The sequence below is a fragment of the Balaenoptera ricei genome, chromosome 2 (genome assembly GCF_028023285.1).
Source record: "Balaenoptera ricei isolate mBalRic1 chromosome 2, mBalRic1.hap2, whole genome shotgun sequence".
In the NCBI taxonomy this organism is placed as follows: domain Eukaryota; kingdom Metazoa; phylum Chordata; class Mammalia; order Artiodactyla; family Balaenopteridae; genus Balaenoptera; species Balaenoptera ricei.
This window is the reverse complement of record NC_082640.1, coordinates 56,363,813-56,385,286: the sequence shown is the minus strand read 5'-3', so window position 1 is coordinate 56,385,286 and position 21,474 is coordinate 56,363,813. Positions and strand designations below refer to the sequence as shown.

At 54.8% G+C, this 21,474-nt stretch overlaps 8 non-coding genes across 8 annotated transcripts; all 8 read left to right on the top strand.

Annotated features, from left to right (window-relative positions):
- Positions 1-1,602: 1,602 nt before the first annotated feature.
- LOC132361687 (small nucleolar RNA SNORD116) lies at positions 1,603-1,695 on the top strand. The gene has a single exon (XR_009501959.1). It is a non-coding gene; the product is annotated as a small nucleolar RNA SNORD116 (small nucleolar RNA).
- A 2,690-nt stretch (positions 1,696-4,385) lies between these two features.
- Positions 4,386-4,478, top strand: LOC132361119 (small nucleolar RNA SNORD116). The gene has a single exon (XR_009501431.1). It is a non-coding gene; the product is annotated as a small nucleolar RNA SNORD116 (small nucleolar RNA).
- A 2,668-nt stretch (positions 4,479-7,146) lies between these two features.
- LOC132361686 (small nucleolar RNA SNORD116) lies at positions 7,147-7,239 on the top strand. Its single transcript, XR_009501958.1, has one exon. It is a non-coding gene; the product is annotated as a small nucleolar RNA SNORD116 (small nucleolar RNA).
- A 2,690-nt stretch (positions 7,240-9,929) lies between these two features.
- On the top strand, positions 9,930-10,022 carry LOC132361118 (small nucleolar RNA SNORD116). The gene has a single exon (XR_009501430.1). It is a non-coding gene; the product is annotated as a small nucleolar RNA SNORD116 (small nucleolar RNA).
- A 2,668-nt stretch (positions 10,023-12,690) lies between these two features.
- On the top strand, positions 12,691-12,783 carry LOC132361685 (small nucleolar RNA SNORD116). Its single transcript, XR_009501957.1, has one exon. It is a non-coding gene; the product is annotated as a small nucleolar RNA SNORD116 (small nucleolar RNA).
- Positions 12,784-15,473: 2,690 nt separating this feature from the next.
- LOC132361117 (small nucleolar RNA SNORD116) lies at positions 15,474-15,566 on the top strand. The gene has a single exon (XR_009501429.1). It is a non-coding gene; the product is annotated as a small nucleolar RNA SNORD116 (small nucleolar RNA).
- Positions 15,567-18,234: 2,668 nt separating this feature from the next.
- On the top strand, positions 18,235-18,327 carry LOC132361684 (small nucleolar RNA SNORD116). Its single transcript, XR_009501956.1, has one exon. It is a non-coding gene; the product is annotated as a small nucleolar RNA SNORD116 (small nucleolar RNA).
- Positions 18,328-21,017: 2,690 nt separating this feature from the next.
- On the top strand, positions 21,018-21,110 carry LOC132361114 (small nucleolar RNA SNORD116). The gene has a single exon (XR_009501427.1). It is a non-coding gene; the product is annotated as a small nucleolar RNA SNORD116 (small nucleolar RNA).
- The last annotated feature ends 364 nt before the right edge of the window (positions 21,111-21,474 follow it).

The following is a 21,474-nucleotide window of genomic DNA, read 5'->3' as shown; positions in this document are numbered from 1 at the left end:
CACTGTTGCGACGCCAGGCGCACTGTTGTGGACAGCCACTGTGCCCTTTCAAGTTTCCAGGTCCCCTCGTGTGGCAAAGGTTTTCCGTTGAAAGTCTGTCTGTGGTCCTCGGGGACAGTGCCTTTGATCACTGTGAGTGCCTCGGTAGTGTCGCCATGGCAGTGGAGGAATTGCCAGGATGCGTGGGGTGGGGTGGGCATCATCAAAGCAGACAGGCTTGCGGTGTGTCTTCCCTGCTGTTCAGTGTCTCCGTGTTCACATGATGTCTGTGGCTTCAAGTAGAGTCGAGTCGCCCTGCAGGCAGGAGGAGGGCACTTAGGACGAGGCTGTGTAGCGTTTGAGCGTTTCCTCAGTGGTCAGGGCCGCAAAGCCTACCAGTTGGAAGCTTGCCTATACGTGGCCAGGAAGGTGGCCTAATTTCCACTGTGGGGTTCCAACCTGTGTCATGGTTGCTGAAGCCCAACACTTCCCATTGAGGGCATTCCCACGGGGTCATGGAAAGTGATTTGGTCTAGTTGGCGAGATGAGGCACTTGGGCCGAAGTCTGTTAACCCCTTGAGAAGTGCCAGGCTGCATCTTGCCTGTCGGCAACTGCAGGTCGGTGTCAGCCTGCCCATGGGAGGTTACCTTGCTTCCGGGAGCACTGGGAGTGACCCCAAGGGCACATCAGATGTGGTGGTAGGTGGCAGGATCTCCAGGTCCACATAGGTGTGACACCCACGGCCGGGAGGGAGGTCTCGTCCAGTCTTTGTGCTTTGGTCAGAAGGCGTGGCTGTGGGAGAGCGGGAGTCTGTGGCCTATTTTGACAGCCTGGGGTTCAAAGTTCGCATGCGGCCTCATGAAGCTGACAGGGGTCTTTCTCCTTTCAGTTGGGGGTCCAACCAGGGTGCTGTGTATAAACTATGACGTGTACTGTTAGAGGCGTCTGCAGAGGGCCGCAGGGACACCCAGAGACCAAGACGCGTGTTTAGCGGCACACACAGGTATCCACAAACGCATCCTCGTGCACAGTCACAGTCACACACGCCCACACGTGTGAATACACACATACAGCGTCTCACACACCGAGCAATGTACGTGTGTAACTTCCTTCAGTCATGCTGTGAGACACACAATCAGTTTTCGGTAAGGGATAGTCGTACTTGGGAAGCAGGTTCCAGGCTCACACCCAAGTAACGTGTTTACAAAAATCATGTTCTCTGAGGACCCTTGTGCAATTCAGAAACCTGCCTGATTTCTGTCCGCTTCTCAGGTGGAGTTTCAGAGTAAGGCCTGCTGTCGGCAAAGAGAAGAAGACCTTCGGGTTGTCTGATGACTGGATGTGCTAAGGAGAACTGGACAAAGTGGGGCGGGTGCACGTTGCCGAGCAAGGCTGTGGATATCTCAGGACGGTAGGCATTCACCCATACTAAGATGTGCCATTGGATATTAGGATTTCCACAGATGGGCCCAATGGTTGCAAGAGTGGATTGATTGTTGGTCTTGCTGAGTGGCCTGAGGACTGTGGATTCCCCAGGCAGTTGGAGTACTTCCAGGTCATGGCTCCTCTGCAGAGACCCACGGCCTTCCCTTTTGTGTTCTGCAGCGTCCCAGCATGTGCTTGGATCGATGATGACACCCTTGTATGCATTCCTTGGAAAATCTGAACAAAATGAGTGAGAACGCTCTACCGTCTCCTCATCGAAACTGAGGTCCAACACGTTTCCTGTCTCGGGAGTATGGGACAGTTAGGAGTGAGGGCCAACGTCCCCTGCTGACAGGCATGCAAACCCCACTAAGGGCTCCAGCATTGGAGGGGCTCCTGTCTGAGGGTCGACCATGTCTGCCCATAAGCTGGGTCATCTATGAATCCCCGGTCCCTGCTAAAAGGCCGTTGAGGGAATGCAAGAGGGCAGGCTTTCCTGCTAGTCTTCAGGGTTGGAGTGTGCTCTGGTATAGACCCAGTAAGCTTGCAGCTTGGAGAGGTGATTTTTGGACAGGATCACACTTTGTGCATGCCGCTTCCGAGGTTGATTATGGAAGCCAACATGAGCAAGCTTCCCTGGTTGGAGCCTGGAGCCTCAGGCCAGGCCTGTGGCCCTCTCTGTTGTTGTGTTTCGTGCAGTGAGGTTCTTGACTGCCCCGTGTGGCTGGAGCAGTGGGCGGGCGTGGGCTGGAGTTGGGCGATGGTGGAAGGGGGCTGATGGTTTAGGCCTCAGTGCTGCCCCTGTCAGCTCCTCTGCTGAAGTTGCCGGCACACTGTTGGCGCTAAGTGGATCTTCGTGGAGTGGGGTGTGGATCGAGTGAAGCATTTCAGCCTGGGTGGTGGCTGCTGGCCTGGAGAGAAAGGTAAGGTATCATGAGGAAAGGTCCTGTGTGATGTCGTGGTATAGGTTGTCATCATTGGGTTGCAGGCGCTGGCCTCGGCTTCCCACGAATGTGTCTTGTTCGTGATGGGCTGGCATAAGCTGCCTATGGAGCGGATGGCTTTGGCAGTTCAAGTGGGTGAGTTGAGGTAGGTAAGCTGTGTAGAGTTGCGATCCCGTTGCCCGAGGAATGACACCCAAAGGGTGTCTTGCAGGAAGTAGAGAAGATCGACATGGTGAGGCGTCTGTGCCGGCCTCCTTGCAGGTAGTTGAGTTATGCGAACATCCCCTTTGGCCGCTTTGTTCCCTTGTTTGGCAATGTGTAAAGCGAAAGTGTTTCTCCCGTGGGGGAATGATGCGACTGGCCGGTGTAGCACGCAGGCCTTTCGAACAGCCAGAGGTTTATCTGGAGCCGTCCATTGGTGGGCCAGAAATGGGGGACCCATAGCCATGCCTGCTGTGCCGCCGTGGCCAGCCACTGTTCCCTTTCAGGCTTCCAAGTTCCCTCGCATGGCAGAGGTCTTCCATTGAAAGTCTGTCTGTGGTCCTCGGGGACCATGCCTTTGATCACTGTGAGTTACTCGATAGTGTCACTGTGGCAGTGGAGAATTTCCAGGATGCATGGTGTGGGATCAGCATCAACCAAGGAGACAGGCTTGCGGTCTGTCTTCCCTGGTGTTCAGTGTTCCCGTGTTCTGAAGATGTTTGTGGTTTCCAGTAGGGTCGTGTCGCCCTGTGGGCTGGAGGAGGGCATGTAGGACGAGGATTTCAAGGGTTTGAGCGTTTCCTTAGGGGTCAGGGCTGCGAACATACAAGATGGGAGCTGCCTGAGACGTGGCTGGGAATGTGGACTACTTTCCGCCATGGGGATCCGACATGGGTCATTGTGGCTGAAGCCCACCACTTCCTGTGGTGGGCATTCCCACGGGTCAATGGAAAGTGATTAGGCCTAGTTGGCGAGAAGTGGCACGTGGGCCCACGTTCGTTAGCCCCTTGAGTGTTTTCAGACTGCATCTTGGCAGCAGACAGCTGCCGGTCGGTGTCGGCCCGACCATGGGAGTTCCCTTGCTTCCGGAAGTGCTGCGAGTGACCCCAAATGCCCATCAGATATACTGGTAGCTGACAGAGTCTCGAGGTGCATGTCGATGTCACAGCCAAGGCCCGGAGGCAGGTCTCGTCGAGGCTTTGTGTTTTGGTCAGAAGGCGTGGCTGTAGGAGAGCGGGAGTCCGTGGACTATTTCAACAGCCCCTGGGGGTCAAAGTGTGCCTGCGGCCTCTTAAAGCTGACAGGGTTTTTTCTCCTTTTAGTTAGGGGTCTAACCAGGGTGCTGTGTATAAACTATTTCTTTTATTGTTGGACTCCTCTTCACAGGGCCATAGGGACACACAGAGACCAAGACGCATATGCAGCGGCACACAGAGAAACCCACAAGCACGTCCGCATGCGTAGTCACAGTCACACATGCGCACACACGTGAACACACACATACAGCCTCTCAGACACCGGCCAACATATGTGCCTAACTTCCTGCAGTCGTACTATCAAAGATGCAGTCAATTCTCGGTAAGGGTTAGAGGTCCTTGGGAAGCAGTTTCAGAGCTCAAGGCCAGGTAAATGTTTTTATGGATCATGTCCTGTGAGGACACTGGTCCACTTATGAAGCCTCAGTGATTTCTGTCCACTTCTCAGGTGCAGTTGCTGGGAAAGGCTGGCCGTCGGCACAAACAAGAAGACCTTCGTGTGCTCTGATGACTGGAGGTGCTAAGAAGAACTGGAAAAAGTGAGGCGGGCCCATGTCCCCGAGCGTGGTCGTGGATAACTCAGGATGGTAGGTATTCAAGCACCCCAAGATGTGCCGTTAGATATTAGGTTTTCCTCAGACGGGCCCAATGGCTGCAAGAGTGGATTGATTGTTCCCCTTGCTGAGTGGCCTGAGGGCTGTGGATTCTCCAGGCTTTTGGGGTAGCCCAGGCTCATGGCTCCTGTACAGTGTCCCGCGCAGACCCTGGTTGTGTTCTGCAGCGTCCCAGCATGTGCTTGGATTGATGATGACACCCTTGCATGCATTCCTTGGAAAATCTGAGCCAAATGAGTGAGAACACTCTACCGTCTCGTCATCGAAACTGAGGTTCAGCACGTTTCCTCTCTCAGGGGGAGAGGACAGTTAGGAATGAGGGCCAGCGTCTTCCGCTGACATGCATGCAAACACCACCAAGGACTCCAGTATTGGAGGGGCTCCTGTCTGAGGGTTGACCGTGTCTGCACATAAGCTGTGTTATCTGTGAATCCCGGGTCCCTGCTGAATGGCTGTTGAGGGAATGCGAGGGGGCAGGCTCTCCTGCTGGTCTTAAGAGTCAGAGTGTGTGCTGGTCTAGGCCCAGTTAGCTTGCAGTTGGGAGGTGAGTTTTGGCCAGGATCATGCTTCGTGCATGCCATTTTGGGGGTTGATTCTGGAAGCCAAAATGAGCAAGCGTCCCTGGTTGGTGCCTGGAACCTCAGGCCAGGCCTGTGGCCCTCCCTGTTCTTGCGTTTTTCACGGTGAGCTTCTTGAGTGCCTAGTGAGGCTGGAGCAATGGGCGGGGGTGAGCTCGGATGGCCATCGGCGGAAAGGGGCTGATGGATTAGGCCTCGCTGCTGCCCTTGTTTGCTTCTCTACTTTAACTCCCGGCACAGTGTTGATGCCAAGTGGGTCATCGTGGAGTGGGGAGAGGAATGAGTGCTGAATTTAAACCTGCGTGGATCACTGATGGCCCGTACAGGAAGGGAAGGGAAGATGAGGACATGTCCTTTGTGATGTCGTGGAATAGGCTATCATAATTGGGTTGCAGGTGCTGGCCTCGGCTTCCCAAGGATGTGTCATGTTCGTGATGGGCTGGCATCAGCTGCCTATGGACGGGATGGCTTTGGCAGTTCAAGTGGATGAGGTGAGGTAGGTAACCTGTGTAGAGTTGGAAACCCATTGCCATGGGAAAGACACCCAAAGGGTGTCTTGTGAGACGTAAAGAGGATTGACATGGTGACGCGTCTCTGTTGGCCTCCTTGGAGGATGTTTAGTTATGCGAACATCCCCTTTGGCCTAATCGTTCCGTTGTTTGGGAATGTGCAAAGCGAAAGTGCTTCTCCCGGGGGGGCATGACTCGGCTTGCGAACAGCCAGAGGTTTACCTGGAGCAGTCCGTTGGGGGGACAGAGGTGGGGGCACTGTTGCGACGCCAGGCGCACTGTTGTGGACAGCCACTGTGCCCTTTCAAGTTTCCAGGTCCCCTCGTGTGGCAAAGGTTTTCCGTTGAAAGTCTGTCTGTGGTCCTCGGGGACAGTGCCTTTGATCACTGTGAGTGCCTCGGTAGTGTCGCCATGGCAGTGGAGGAATTGCCAGGATGCATGGGGTGGGGTGGGCATCATCAAAGCAGACAGGCTTGCGGTGTGTCTTCCCTGCTGTTCAGTGTCTCCGTGTTCACATGATGTCTGTGGCTTCAAGTAGAGTCGAGTCGCCCTGCAGGCAGGAGGAGGGCACTTAGGACGAGGCTGTGTAGCGTTTGAGCGTTTCCTCAGTGGTCAGGGCCGCAAAGCCTACCAGTTGGAAGCTTGCCTATACGTGGCCAGGAAGGTGGCCTAATTTCCGCTGTGGGGTTCCAACCTGTGTCATGGTTGCTGAAGCCCAACACTTCCCATTGAGGGCATTCCCACGGGGTCATGGAAAGTGATTTGGTCTAGTTGGCGAGATGAGGCACTTGGGCCGAAGTCTGTTAACCCCTTGAGAAGTGCCAGGCTGCATCTTGCCTGTCGGCAACTGCAGGTCGGTGTCAGCCTGCCCATGGGAGGTTACCTTGCTTCCGGGAGCACTGGGAGTGACCCCAAGGGCACATCAGATGTGGTGGTAGGTGGCAGGATCTCCAGGTCCACATAGGTGTGACACCCACGGCCGGGAGGGAGGTCTCGTCCAGTCTTTGTGCTTTGGTCAGAAGGCGTGGCTGTGGGAGAGCGGGAGTCTGTGGCCTATTTTGACAGCCTGGGGTTCAAAGTTCGCATGCGGCCTCATGAAGCTGACAGGGGTCTTTCTCCTTTCAGTTGGGGGTCCAACCAGGGTGCTGTGTATAAACTATGACGTGTACTGTTAGAGGCGTCTGCAGAGGGCCGCAGGGACACCCAGAGACCAAGACGCGTGTTTAGCGGCACACACAGGTATCCACAAACGCATCCTCGTGCACAGTCACAGTCACACACGCCCACACGTGTGAATACACACATACAGCGTCTCACACACCGAGCAATGTACGTGCGTAACTTCCTTCAGTCATGCTGTGAGACACACAATCAGTTTTCGGTAAGGGATAGTCGTACTTGGGAAGCAGGTTCCAGGCTCACACCCAAGTAACGTGTTCACAAAAATCATGTTCTCTGAGGACCCTTGTGCAATTCAGAAACCTGCCTGATTTCTGTCCGCTTCTCAGGTGGAGTTTCAGAGTAAGGCCTGCTGTCGGCAAAGAGAAGAAGACCTTCGGGTTGTCTGATGACTGGATGTGCTAAGGAGAACTGGACAAAGTGGGGCGGGTGCACGTTGCCGAGCAAGGCTGTGGATATCTCAGGACGGTAGGCATTCACCCATACTAAGATGTGCCATTGGATATTAGGATTTCCACAGATGGGCCCAATGGTTGCAAGAGTGGATTGATTGTTGGTCTTGCTGAGTGGCCTGAGGACTGTGGATTCCCCAGGCAGTTGGAGTACTTCCAGGTCATGGCTCCTCTGCAGAGACCCACGGCCTTCCCTTTTGTGTTCTGCAGCGTCCCAGCATGTGCTTGGATCGATGATGACACCCTTGTATGCATTCCTTGGAAAATCTGAACAAAATGAGTGAGAACGCTCTACCGTCTCCTCATCGAAACTGAGGTCCAGCACGTTTCCTGTCTCGGGAGTATGGGACAGTTAGGAGTGAGGGCCAACGTCCCCTGCTGACAGGCATGCCAACCCCACTAAGGGCTCCAGCATTGGAGGGGCTCCTGTCTGAGGGTCGACCATGTCTGCCCATAAGCTGGGTCATCTATGAATCCCCGGTCCCTGCTAAAAGGCCGTTGAGGGAATGCAAGAGGGCAGGCTTTCCTGCTAGTCTTCAGGGTTGGAGTGTGCTCTGGTATAGACCCAGTAAGCTTGCAGCTTGGAGAGGTGATTTTTGGACAGGATCACACTTTGTGCATGCCGCTTCCGAGGTTGATTATGGAAGCCAACATGAGCAAGCTTCCCTGGTTGGAGCCTGGAGCCTCAGGCCAGGCCTGTGGCCCTCTCTGTTGTTGTGTTTCGTGCAGTGAGGTTCTTGACTGCCCCGTGTGGCTGGAGCAGTGGGCGGGCGTGGGCTGGAGTTGGGCGATGGCGGAAGGGGGCTGATGGTTTAGGCCTCAGTGCTGCCCCTGTCAGCTCCTCTGCTGAAGTTGCCGGCACACTGTTGGCGCTAAGTGGATCTTCGTGGAGTGGGGTGTGGATCGAGTGAAGCATTTCAGCCTGGGTGGTGGCTGCTGGCCTGGAGAGAAAGGTAAGGTATCATGAGGAAAGGTCCTGTGTGATGTCGTGGTATAGGTTGTCATCATTGGGTTGCAGGCGCTGGCCTCGGCTTCCCACGAATGTGTCTTGTTCGTGATGGGCTGGCATAAGCTGCCTATGGAGCGGATGGCTTTGGCAGTTCAAGTGGGTGAGTTGAGGTAGGTAAGCTGTGTAGAGTTTCGATCCCGTTGCCCGAGGAATGACACCCAAAGGGTGTCTTGCGGGAAGTAGAGAAGATCGACATGGTGAGGCGTCTGTGCCGGCCTCCTTGCAGGTAGTTGAGTTATGCGAACATCCCCTTTGGCCGCTTTGTTCCCTTGTTTGGCAATGTGTAAAGCGAAAGTGTTTCTCCCGTGGGGGAATGACGCGACCGGCCGGTGTAGCACGCAGGCCTTTCGAACAGCCAGAGGTTTATCTGGAGCCGTCCATTGGTGGGCCAGAAATGGGGGACCCATAGCCATGCCTGCTGTGCCGCCGTGGCCAGCCACTGTTCCCTTTCAGGCTTCCAAGTTCCCTCGCATGGCAGAGGTCTTCCATTGAAAGTCTGTCTGTGGTCCTCGGGGACCATGCCTTTGATCACTGTGAGTTACTCGATAGTGTCACTGTGGCAGTGGAGAATTTCCAGGATGCATGGTGTGGGATCAGCATCAACCAAGGAGACAGGCTTGCGGTCTGTCTTCCCTGGTGTTCAGTGTTCCCGTGTTCTGAAGATGTTTGTGGTTTCCAGTAGGGTCGTGTCGCCCTGTGGGCTGGAGGAGGGCATGTAGGACGAGGATTTCAAGGGTTTGAGCGTTTCCTTAGGGGTCAGGGCTGCGAACATACAAGATGGGAGCTGCCTGAGACGTGGCTGGGAATGTGGACTACTTTCCGCCATGGGGATCCGACATGGGTCATTGTGGCTGAAGCCCACCACTTCCTGTGGTGGGCATTCCCACGGGTCAATGGAAAGTGATTAGGCCTAGTTGGCGAGAAGTGGCACGTGGGCCCACGTTCGTTAGCCCCTTGAGTGTTTTCAGACTGCATCTTGGCAGCAGACAGCTGCCGGTCGGTGTCGGCCCGACCATGGGAGTTCCCTTGCTTCCGGAAGTGCTGCGAGTGACCCCAAATGCCCATCAGATATACTGGTAGCTGACAGAGTCTCGAGGTGCATGTCGATGTCACAGCCAAGGCCCGGAGGCAGGTCTCGTCGAGGCTTTGTGTTTTGGTCAGAAGGCGTGGCTGTAGGAGAGCGGGAGTCCGTGGACTATTTCAACAGCCCCTGGGGGTCAAAGTGTGCCTGCGGCCTCTTAAAGCTGACAGGGTTTTTTCTCCTTTTAGTTAGGGGTCTAACCAGGGTGCTGTGTATAAACTATTTCTTTTATTGTTGGACTCCTCTTCACAGGGCCATAGGGACACACAGAGACCAAGACGCATATGCAGCGGCACACAGAGAAACCCACAAGCACGTCCGCATGCGTAGTCACAGTCACACATGCGCACACGCGTGAACACACACATACAGCCTCTCAGACACCGGCCAACATATGTGCCTAACTTCCTGCAGTCGTACTATCAAAGATGCAGTCAATTCTCGGTAAGGGTTAGAGGTCCTTGGGAAGCAGTTTCAGAGCTCAAGGCCAGGTAAATGTTTTTATGGATCATGTCCTGTGAGGACACTGGTCCACTTATGAAGCCTCAGTGATTTCTGTCCACTTCTCAGGTGCAGTTGCTGGGAAAGGCTGGCCGTCGGCACAAACAAGAAGACCTTCGTGTGCTCTGATGACTGGAGGTGCTAAGAAGAACTGGAAAAAGTGAGGCGGGCCCATGTCCCCGAGCGTGGTCGTGGATAACTCAGGATGGTAGGTATTCAAGCACCCCAAGATGTGCCGTTAGATATTAGGTTTTCCTCAGACGGGCCCAATGGCTGCAAGAGTGGATTGATTGTTCCCCTTGCTGAGTGGCCTGAGGGCTGTGGATTCTCCAGGCTTTTGGGGTAGCCCAGGCTCATGGCTCCTGTACAGTGTCCCGCGCAGACCCCGGTTGTGTTCTGCAGCGTCCCAGCATGTGCTTGGATTGATGATGACACCCTTGCATGCATTCCTTGGAAAATCTGAGCCAAATGAGTGAGAACACTCTACCGTCTCGTCATCGAAACTGAGGTTCAGCACGTTTCCTCTCTCAGGGGGAGAGGACAGTTAGGAATGAGGGCCAGCGTCTTCCGCTGACATGCATGCAAACACCACCAAGGACTCCAGTATTGGAGGGGCTCCTGTCTGAGGGTTGACCGTGTCTGCACATAAGCTGTGTTATCTGTGAATCCCGGGTCCCTGCTGAATGGCTGTTGAGGGAATGCGAGGGGGCAGGCTCTCCTGCTGGTCTTAAGAGTCAGAGTGTGTGCTGGTCTAGGCCCAGTTAGCTTGCAGTTGGGAGGTGAGTTTTGGCCAGGATCACGCTTCGTGCATGCCATTTTGGGGGTTGATTCTGGAAGCCAAAATGAGCAAGCGTCCCTGGTTGGTGCCTGGAACCTCAGGCCAGGCCTGTGGCCCTCCCTGTTCTTGCGTTTTTCACGGTGAGCTTCTTGAGTGCCTAGTGAGGCTTGAGCAATGGGCGGGGGTGAGCTCGGTTGGGCATCGGCGGAAAGGGGCTGATGGATTAGGCCTCGCTGCTGCCCTTGTTTGCTTCTCTACTTTAACTCCCGGCACAGTGTTGATGCCAAGTGGGTCATCGTGGAGTGGGGAGAGGAATGAGTGCTGAATTTAAACCTGCGTGGATCACTGATGGCCCGTACAGGAAGGGAAGGGAAGATGAGGACATGTCCTTTGTGATGTCGTGGAATAGGCTATCATAATTGGGTTGCAGGTGCTGGCCTCAGCTTCCCAAGGATGTGTCATGTTCGTGATGGGCTGGCATCAGCTGCCTATGGACGGGATGGCTTTGGCAGTTCAAGTGGATGAGGTGAGGTAGGTAACCTGTGTAGAGTTGGAAACCCATTGCCATGGGAAAGACACCCAAAGGGTGTCTTGCGAGACGTAAAGAGGATTGACATGGTGACGCGTCTCTGCTGGCCTCCTTGGAGGATGTTTAGTTATGCGAACATCCCCTTTGGCCTAATCGTTCCGTTGTTTGGGAATGTGCAAAGCGAAAGTGCTTCTCCCGGGGGGGCATGACTCGGCTTGCGAACAGCCAGAGGTTTACCTGGAGCAGTCCGTTGGGGGGACATAGGTGGGGGCACTGTTGCGACGCCAGGCGCACTGTTGTGGACAGCCACTGTGCCCTTTCAAGTTTCCAGGTCCCCTCGTGTGGCAAAGGTTTTCCGTTGAAAGTCTGTCTGTGGTCCTCGGGGACAGTGCCTTTGATCACTGTGAGTGCCTCGGTAGTGTCGCCATGGCAGTGGAGGAATTGCCAGGATGTGTGGGGTGGGGTGGGCATCATCAAAGCAGACAGGCTTGCGGTGTGTCTTCCCTGCTGTTCAGTGTCTCCGTGTTCACATGATGTCTGTGGCTTCAAGTAGAGTCGAGTCGCCCTGCAGGCAGGAGGAGGGCACTTAGGACGAGGCTGTGTAGCGTTTGAGCGTTTCCTCAGTGGTCAGGGCCGCAAAGCCTACCAGTTGGAAGCTTGCCTATACGTGGCCAGGAAGGTGGCCTAATTTCCGCTGTGGGGTTCCAACCTGTGTCATGGTTGCTGAAGCCCAACACTTCCCATTGAGGGCATTCCCACGGGGTCATGGAAAGTGATTTGGTCTAGTTGGCGAGATGAGGCACTTGGGCCGAAGTCTGTTAACCCCTTGAGAAGTGCCAGGCTGCATCTTGCCTGTCGGCAACTGCAGGTCGGTGTCAGCCTGCCCATGGGAGGTTACCTTGCTTCCGGGAGCACTGGGAGTGACCCCAAGGGCACATCAGATGTGGTGGTAGGTGGCAGGATCTCCAGGTCCACATAGGTGTGACACCCACGGCCGGGAGGGAGGTCTCGTCCAGTCTTTGTGCTTTGGTCAGAAGGCGTGGCTGTGGGAGAGCGGGAGTCTGTGGCCTATTTTGACAGCCTGGGGTTCAAAGTTCGCATGCGGCCTCATGAAGCTGACAGGGGTCTTTCTCCTTTCAGTTGGGGGTCCAACCAGGGTGCTGTGTATAAACTATGACGTGTACTGTTAGAGGCGTCTGCAGAGGGCCGCAGGGACACCCAGAGACCAAGACGCGTGTTTAGCGGCACACACAGGTATCCACAAACGCATCCTCGTGCACAGTCACAGTCACACACGCCCACACGTGTGAATACACACATACAGCGTCTCACACACCGAGCAATGTACGTGCGTAACTTCCTTCAGTCATGCTGTGAGACACACAATCAGTTTTCGGTAAGGGATAGTCGTACTTGGGAAGCAGGTTCCAGGCTCACACCCAAGTAACGTGTTCACAAAAATCATGTTCTCTGAGGACCCTTGTGCAATTCAGAAACCTGCCTGATTTCTGTCCGCTTCTCAGGTGGAGTTTCAGAGTAAGGCCTGCTGTCGGCAAAGAGAAGAAGACCTTCGGGTTGTCTGATGACTGGATGTGCTAAGGAGAACTGGACAAAGTGGGGCGGGTGCACGTTGCCGAGCAAGGCTGTGGATATCTCAGGACGGTAGGCATTCACCCATACTAAGATGTGCCATTGGATATTAGGATTTCCACAGATGGGCCCAATGGTTGCAAGAGTGGATTGATTGTTGGTCTTGCTGAGTGGCCTGAGGACTGTGGATTCCCCAGGCAGTTGGAGTACTTCCAGGTCATGGCTCCTCTGCAGAGACCCACGGCCTTCCCTTTTGTGTTCTGCAGCGTCCCAGCATGTGCTTGGATCGATGATGACACCCTTGTATGCATTCCTTGGAAAATCTGAACAAAATGAGTGAGAACGCTCTACCGTCTCCTCATCGAAACTGAGGTCCAGCACGTTTCCTGTCTCGGGAGTATGGGACAGTTAGGAGTGAGGGCCAACGTCCCCTGCTGACAGGCATGCAAACCCCACTAAGGGCTCCAGCATTGGAGGGGCTCCTGTCTGAGGGTCGACCATGTCTGCCCATAAGCTGGGTCATCTATGAATCCCCGGTCCCTGCTAAAAGGCCGTTGAGGGAATGCAAGAGGGCAGGCTTTCCTGCTAGTCTTCAGGGTTGGAGTGTGCTCTGGTATAGACCCAGTAAGCTTGCAGCTTGGAGAGGTGATTTTTGGACAGGATCACACTTTGTGCATGCCGCTTCCGAGGTTGATTATGGAAGCCAACATGAGCAAGCTTCCCTGGTTGGAGCCTGGAGCCTCAGGCCAGGCCTGTGGCCCTCTCTGTTGTTGTGTTTCGTGCAGTGAGGTTCTTGACTGCCCCGTGTGGCTGGAGCAGTGGGCGGGCGTGGGCTGGAGTTGGGCGATGGCGGAAGGGGGCTGATGGTTTAGGCCTCAGTGCTGCCCCTGTCAGCTCCTCTGCTGAAGTTGCCGGCACACTGTTGGCGCTAAGTGGATCTTCGTGGAGTGGGGTGTGGATCGAGTGAAGCATTTCAGCCTGGGTGGTGGCTGCTGGCCTGGAGAGAAAGGTAAGGTATCATGAGGAAAGGTCCTGTGTGATGTCGTGGTATAGGTTGTCATCATTGGGTTGCAGGCGCTGGCCTCGGCTTCCCACGAATGTGTCTTGTTCGTGATGGGCTGGCATAAGCTGCCTATGGAGCGGATGGCTTTGGCAGTTCAAGTGGGTGAGTTGAGGTAGGTAAGCTGTGTAGAGTTTCGATCCCGTTGCCCGAGGAATGACACCCAAAGGGTGTCTTGCGGGAAGTAGAGAAGATCGACATGGTGAGGCGTCTGTGCCGGCCTCCTTGCAGGTAGTTGAGTTATGCGAACATCCCCTTTGGCCGCTTTGTTCCCTTGTTTGGCAATGTGTAAAGCGAAAGTGTTTCTCCCGTGGGGGAATGACGCGACCGGCCGGTGTAGCACGCAGGCCTTTCGAACAGCCAGAGGTTTATCTGGAGCCGTCCATTGGTGGGCCAGAAATGGGGGACCCATAGCCATGCCTGCTGTGCCGCCGTGGCCAGCCACTGTTCCCTTTCAGGCTTCCAAGTTCCCTCGCATGGCAGAGGTCTTCCATTGAAAGTCTGTCTGTGGTCCTCGGGGACCATGCCTTTGATCACTGTGAGTTACTCGATAGTGTCACTGTGGCAGTGGAGAATTTCCAGGATGCATGGTGTGGGATCAGCATCAACCAAGGAGACAGGCTTGCGGTCTGTCTTCCCTGGTGTTCAGTGTTCCCGTGTTCTGAAGATGTTTGTGGTTTCCAGTAGGGTCGTGTCGCCCTGTGGGCTGGAGGAGGGCATGTAGGACGAGGATTTCAAGGGTTTGAGCGTTTCCTTAGGGGTCAGGGCTGCGAACATACAAGATGGGAGCTGCCTGAGACGTGGCTGGGAATGTGGACTACTTTCCGCCATGGGGATCCGACATGGGTCATTGTGGCTGAAGCCCACCACTTCCTGTGGTGGGCATTCCCACGGGTCAATGGAAAGTGATTAGGCCTAGTTGGCGAGAAGTGGCACGTGGGCCCACGTTCGTTAGCCCCTTGAGTGTTTTCAGACTGCATCTTGGCAGCAGACAGCTGCCGGTCGGTGTCGGCCCGACCATGGGAGTTCCCTTGCTTCCGGAAGTGCTGCGAGTGACCCCAAATGCCCATCAGATATACTGGTAGCTGACAGAGTCTCGAGGTGCATGTCGATGTCACAGCCAAGGCCCGGAGGCAGGTCTCGTCGAGGCTTTGTGTTTTGGTCAGAAGGCGTGGCTGTAGGAGAGCGGGAGTCCGTGGACTATTTCAACAGCCCCTGGGGGTCAAAGTGTGCCTGCGGCCTCTTAAAGCTGACAGGGTTTTTTCTCCTTTTAGTTAGGGGTCTAACCAGGGTGCTGTGTATAAACTATTTCTTTTATTGTTGGACTCCTCTTCACAGGGCCATAGGGACACACAGAGACCAAGACGCATATGCAGCGGCACACAGAGAAACCCACAAGCACGTCCGCATGCGTAGTCACAGTCACACATGCGCACACGCGTGAACACACACATACAGCCTCTCAGACACCGGCCAACATATGTGCCTAACTTCCTGCAGTCGTACTATCAAAGATGCAGTCAATTCTCGGTAAGGGTTAGAGGTCCTTGGGAAGCAGTTTCAGAGCTCAAGGCCAGGTAAATGTTTTTATGGATCATGTCCTGTGAGGACACTGGTCCACTTATGAAGCCTCGGTGATTTCTGTCCACTTCTCAGGTGCAGTTGCTGGGAAAGGCTGGCCGTCGGCACAAACAAGAAGACCTTCGTGTGCTCTGATGACTGGAGGTGCTAAGAAGAACTGGCAAAAGTGAGGCGGGCCCATGTCCCCGAGCGTGGTCGTGGATAACTCAGGATGGTAGGTATTCAAGCACCCCAAGATGTGCCATTAGATATTAGGTTTTCCTCAGACGGGCCCAATGGCTGCAAGAGTGGATTGATTGTTCCCCTTGCTGAGTGGCCTGAGGGCTGTGGATTCTCCAGGCTTTTGGGGTAGCCCAGGCTCATGGCTCCTGTACAGTGTCCCGCGCAGACCCCGGTTGTGTTCTGCAGCGTCCCAGCATGTGCTTGGATTGATGATGACACCCTTGCATGCATTCCTTGGAAAATCTGAGCCAAATGAGTGAGAACACTCTACCGTCTCGTCATCGAAACTGAGGTTCAGCACGTTTCCTCTCTCAGGGGGAGAGGACAGTTAGGAATGAGGGCCAGCGTCTTCCGCTGACATGCATGCAAACACCACCAAGGACTCCAGTATTGGAGGGGCTCCTGTCTGAGGGTTGACCGTGTCTGCACATAAGCTGTGTTATCTGTGAATCCCGGGTCCCTGCTGAATGGCTGTTGAGGGAATGCGAGGGGGCAGGCTCTCCTGCTGGTCTTAAGAGTCAGAGTGTGTGCTGGTCTAGGCCCAGTTAGCTTGCAGTTGGGAGGTGAGTTTTGGCCAGGATCACGCTTCGTGCATGCCATTTTGGGGGTTGATTCTGGAAGCCAAAATGAGCAAGCGTCCCTGGTTGGTGCCTGGAACCTCAGGCCAGGCCTGTGGCCCTCCCTGTTCTTGCGTTTTTCACGGTGAGCTTCTTGAGTGCCTAGTGAGGCTTGAGCAATGGGCGGGGGTGAGCTCGGTTGGGCATCGGCGGAAAGGGGCTGATGGATTAGGCCTCGCTGCTGCCCTTGTTTGCTTCTCTACTTTAACTCCCGGCACAGTGTTGATGCCAAGTGGGTCATCGTGGAGTGGGGAGAGGAATGAGTGCTGAATTTAAACCTGCGTGGATCACTGATGGCCCGTACAGGAAGGGAAGGGAAGATGAGGACATGTCCTTTGTGATGTCGTGGAATAGGCTATCATAATTGGGTTGCAGGTGCTGGCCTCAGCTTCCCAAGGATGTGTCATGTTCGTGATGGGCTGGCATCAGCTGCCTATGGACGGGATGGCTTTGGCAGTTCAAGTGGATGAGGTGAGGTAGGTAACCTGTGTAGAGTTGGAAACCCATTGCCATGGGAAAGACACCCAAAGGGTGTCTTGCGAGACGTAAAGAGGATTGACATGGTGACGCGTCTCTGCTGGCCTCCTTGGAGGATGTTTAGTTATGCGAACATCCCCTTTGGCCTAATCGTTCCGTTGTTTGGGAATGTGCAAAGCGAAAGTGCTTCTCCCGGGGGGGCATGACTCGGCTTGCGAACAGCCAGAGGTTTACCTGGAGCAGTCCGTTGGGGGGACATAGGTGGGGGCACTGTTGCGACGCCAGGCGCACTGTTGTGGACAGCCACTGTGCCCTTTCAAGTTTCCAGGTCCCCTCGTGTGGCAAAGGTTTTCCGTTGAAAGTCTGTCTGTGGTCCTCGGGGACAGTGCCTTTGATCACTGTGAGTGCCTCGGTAGTGTCGCCATGGCAGTGGAGGAATTGCCAGGATGTGTGGGGTGGGGTGGGCATCATCAAAGCAGACAGGCTTGCGGTGTGTCTTCCCTGCTGTTCAGTGTCTCCGTGTTCACATGATGTCTGTGGCTTCAAGTAGAGTCGAGTCGCCCTGCAGGCAGGAGGAGGGCACTTAGGACGAGGCTGTGTAGCGTTTGAGCGTTTCCTCAGTGGTCAGGGCCGCAAAGCCTACCAGTTGGAAGCTTGCCTATACGTGGCCAGGAAGGTGGCCTAATTTCCGCTGTGGGGTTCCAACCTGTGTCATGGTTGCTGAAGCCCAACACTTCCCATTGAGGGCATTCCCACGGGGTCATGGAAAGTGATTTGGTCTAGTTGGCGAGATGAGGCACTTGGGCCGAAGTCTGTTAACCCCTTGAGAAGTGCCAGGCTGCATCTTGCCTGTCGGCAACTGCAGGTCGGTGTCAGCCTGCCCATGGGAGGTTACCTTGCTTCCGGGAGCACTGGGAGTGACCCCAAGGGCACATCAGATGTGGTGGTAGGTGGCAGGATCTCCAGGTCCACATAGGTGTGACACCCACGGCCGGGAGGGAGGTCTCGTCCAGTCTTTGTGCTTTGGTCAGAAGGCGTGGCTGTGGGAGAGCGGGAGTCTGTGGCCTATTTTGACAGCCTGGGGTTCAAAGTTCGCATGCGGCCTCATGAAGCTGACAGGGGTCTTTCTCCTTTCAGTTGGGGGTCCAACCAGGGTGCTGTGTATAAACTATGACGTGTACTGTTAGAGGCGTCTGCAGAGGGCCGCAGGGACACCCAGAGACCAAGACGCGTGTTTAGCGGCACACACAGGTATCCACAAACGCATCCTCGTGCACAGTCACAGTCACACACGCCCACACGTGTGAATACACACATACAGCGTCTCACACACCGAGCAATGTACGTGCGTAACTTCCTTCAGTCATGCTGTGAGACACACAATCAGTTTTCGGTAAGGGATAGTCGTACTTGGGAAGCAGGTTCCAGGCTCACACCCAAGTAACGTGTTCACAAAAATCATGTTCTCTGAGGACCCTTGTGCAATTCAGAAACCTGCCTGATTTCTGTCCGCTTCTCAGGTGGAGTTTCAGAGTAAGGCCTGCTGTCGGCAAAGAGAAGAAGACCTTCGGGTTGTCTGATGACTGGATGTGCTAAGGAGAACTGGACAAAGTGGGGCGGGTGCACGTTGCCGAGCAAGGCTGTGGATATCTCAGGACGGTAGGCATTCACCCATACTAAGATGTGCCATTGGATATTAGGATTTCCACAGATGGGCCCAATGGTTGCAAGAGTGGATTGATTGTTGGTCTTGCTGAGTGGCCTGAGGACTGTGGATTCCCCAGGCAGTTGGAGTACTTCCAGGTCATGGCTCCTCTGCAGAGACCCACGGCCTTCCCTTTTGTGTTCTGCAGCGTCCCAGCATGTGCTTGGATCGATGATGACACCCTTGTATGCATTCCTTGGAAAATCTGAACAAAATGAGTGAGAACGCTCTACCGTCTCCTCATCGAAACTGAGGTCCAGCACGTTTCCTGTCTCGGGAGTATGGGACAGTTAGGAGTGAGGGCCAACGTCCCCTGCTGACAGGCATGCAAACCCCACTAAGGGCTCCAGCATTGGAGGGGCTCCTGTCTGAGGGTCGACCATGTCTGCCCATAAGCTGGGTCATCTATGAATCCCCGGTCCCTGCTAAAAGGCCGTTGAGGGAATGCAAGAGGGCAGGCTTTCCTGCTAGTCTTCAGGGTTGGAGTGTGCTCTGGTATAGACCCAGTAAGCTTGCAGCTTGGAGAGGTGATTTTTGGACAGGATCACACTTTGTGCATGCCGCTTCCGAGGTTGATTATGGAAGCCAACATGAGCAAGCTTCCCTGGTTGGAGCCTGGAGCCTCAGGCCAGGCCTGTGGCCCTCTCTGTTGTTGTGTTTCGTGCAGTGAGGTTCTTGACTGCCCCGTGTGGCTGGAGCAGTGGGCGGGCGTGGGCTGGAGTTGGGCGATGGCGGAAGGGGGCTGATGGTTTAGGCCTCAGTGCTGCCCCTGTCAGCTCCTCTGCTGAAGTTGCCGGCACACTGTTGGCGCTAAGTGGATCTTCGTGGAGTGGGGTGTGGATCGAGTGAAGCATTTCAGCCTGGGTGGTGGCTGCTGGCCTGGAGAGAAAGGTAAGGTATCATGAGGAAAGGTCCTGTGTGATGTCGTGGTATAGGTTGTCATCATTGGGTTGCAGGCGCTGGCCTCGGCTTCCCACGAATGTGTCTTGTTCGTGATGGGCTGGCATAAGCTGCCTATGGAGCGGATGGCTTTGGCAGTTCAAGTGGGTGAGTTGAGGTAGGTAAGCTGTGTAGAGTTTCGATCCCGTTGCCCGAGGAATGACACCCAAAGGGTGTCTTGCGGGAAGTAGAGAAGATCGACATGGTGAGGCGTCTGTGCCGGCCTCCTTGCAGGTAGTTGAGTTATGCGAACATCCCCTTTGGCCGCTTTGTTCCCTTGTTTGGCAATGTGTAAAGCGAAAGTGTTTCTCCCGTGGGGGAATGACGCGACCGGCCGGTGTAGCACGCAGGCCTTTCGAACAGCCAGAGGTTTATCTGGAGCCGTCCATTGGTGGGCCAGAAATGGGGGACCCATAGCCATGCCTGCTGTGCCGCCGTGGCCAGCCACTGTTCCCTTTCAGGCTTCCAAGTTCCCTCGCATGGCAGAGGTCTTCCATTGAAAGTCTGTCTGTGGTCCTCGGGGACCATGCCTTTGATCACTGTGAGTTACTCGATAGTGTCACTGTGGCAGTGGAGAATTTCCAGGATGCATGGTGTGGGATCAGCATCAACCAAGGAGACAGGCTTGCGGTCTGTCTTCCCTGGTGTTCAGTGTTCCCGTGTTCTGAAGATGTTTGTGGTTTCCAGTAGGGTCGTGTCGCCCTGTGGGCTGGAGGAGGGCATGTAGGACGAGGATTTCAAGGGTTTGAGCGTTTCCTTAGGGGTCAGGGCTGCGAACATACAAGATGGGAGCTGCCTGAGACGTGGCTGGGAATGTGGACTACTTTCCGCCATGGGGATCCGACATGGGTCATTGTGGCTGAAGCCCACCACTTCCTGTGGTGGGCATTCCCACGGGTCAATGGAAAGTGATTAGGCCTAGTTGGCGAGAAGTGGCACGTGGGCCCACGTTCGTTAGCCCCTTGAGTGTTTTCAGACTGCATCTTGGCAGCAGACAGCTGCCGGTCGGTGTCGGCCCGACCATGGGAGTTCCCTTGCTTCCGGAAGTGCTGCGAGTGACCCCAAATGCCCATCAGATATACTGGTAGCTGACAGAGTCTCGAGGTGCATGTCGATGTCACAGCCAAGGCCCGGAGGCAGGTCTCGTCGAGGCTTTGTGTTTTGGTCAGAAGGCGTGGCTGTAGGAGAGCGGGAGTCCGTGGACTATTTCAACAGCCCCTGGGGGTCAAAGTGTGCCTGCGGCCTCTTAAAGCTGACAGGGTTTTTTCTCCTTTTAGTTAGGGGTCTAACCAGGGTGCTGTGTATAAACTATTTCTTTTATTGTTGGACTCCTCTTCACAGGGCCATAGGGACACACAGAGACCAAGACGCATATGCAGCGGCACACAGAGAAACCCACAAGCACGTCCGCATGCGTAGTCACAGTCACACATGCGCACACGCGTGAACACACACATACAGCCTCTCAGACACCGGCCAACATATGTGCCTAACTTCCTGCAGTCGTACTATCAAAGATGCAGTCAATTCTCGGTAAGGGTTAGAGGTCCTTGGGAAGCAGTTTCAGAGCTCAAGGCCAGGTAAATGTTTTTATGGATCATGTCCTGTGAGGACACTGGTCCACTTATGAAGCCTCGGTGATTTCTGTCCACTTCTCAGGTGCAGTTGCTGGGAAAGGCTGGCCGTCGGCACAAACAAGAAGACCTTCGTGTGCTCTGATGACTGGAGGTGCTAAGAAGAACTGGAAAAAGTGAGGCGGGCCCATGTCCCCGAGCGTGGTCGTGGATAACTCAGGATGGTAGGTATTCAAGCACCCCAAGATGTGCCATTAGATATTAGGTTTTCCTCAGACGGGCCCAATGGCTGCAAGAGTGGATTGATTGTTCCCCTTGCTGAGTGGCCTGAGGGCTGTGGATTCTCCAGGCTTTTGGGGTAGCCCAGGCTCATGGCTCCTGTACAGTGTCCCGCGCAGACCCCGGTTGTGTTCTGCAGTGTCCCAGCATGTGCTTGGATTGATGATGACACCCTTGCATGCATTCCTTGGAAAATCTGAGCCAAATGAGTGAGAACACTCTACCGTCTCGTCATCGAAACTGAGGTTCAGCACGTTTCCTCTCTCAGGGGGAGAGGACAGTTAGGAATGAGGGCCAGCGTCTTCCGCTGACATGCATGCAAACACCACCAAGGACTCCAGTATTGGAGGGGCTCCTGTCTGAGGGTTGACCGTGTCTGCACATAAGCTGTGTTATCTGTGAATCCCGGGTCCCTGCTGAATGGCTGTTGAGGGAATGCGAGGGGGCAGGCTCTCCTGCTGGTCTTAAGAGTCAGAGTGTGTGCTGGTCTAGGCCCAGTTAGCTTGCAGTTGGGAGGTGAGTTTTGGCCAGGATCACGCTTCGTGCATGCCATTTTGGGGGTTGATTCTGGAAGCCAAAATGAGCAAGCGTCCCTGGTTGGTGCCTGGAACCT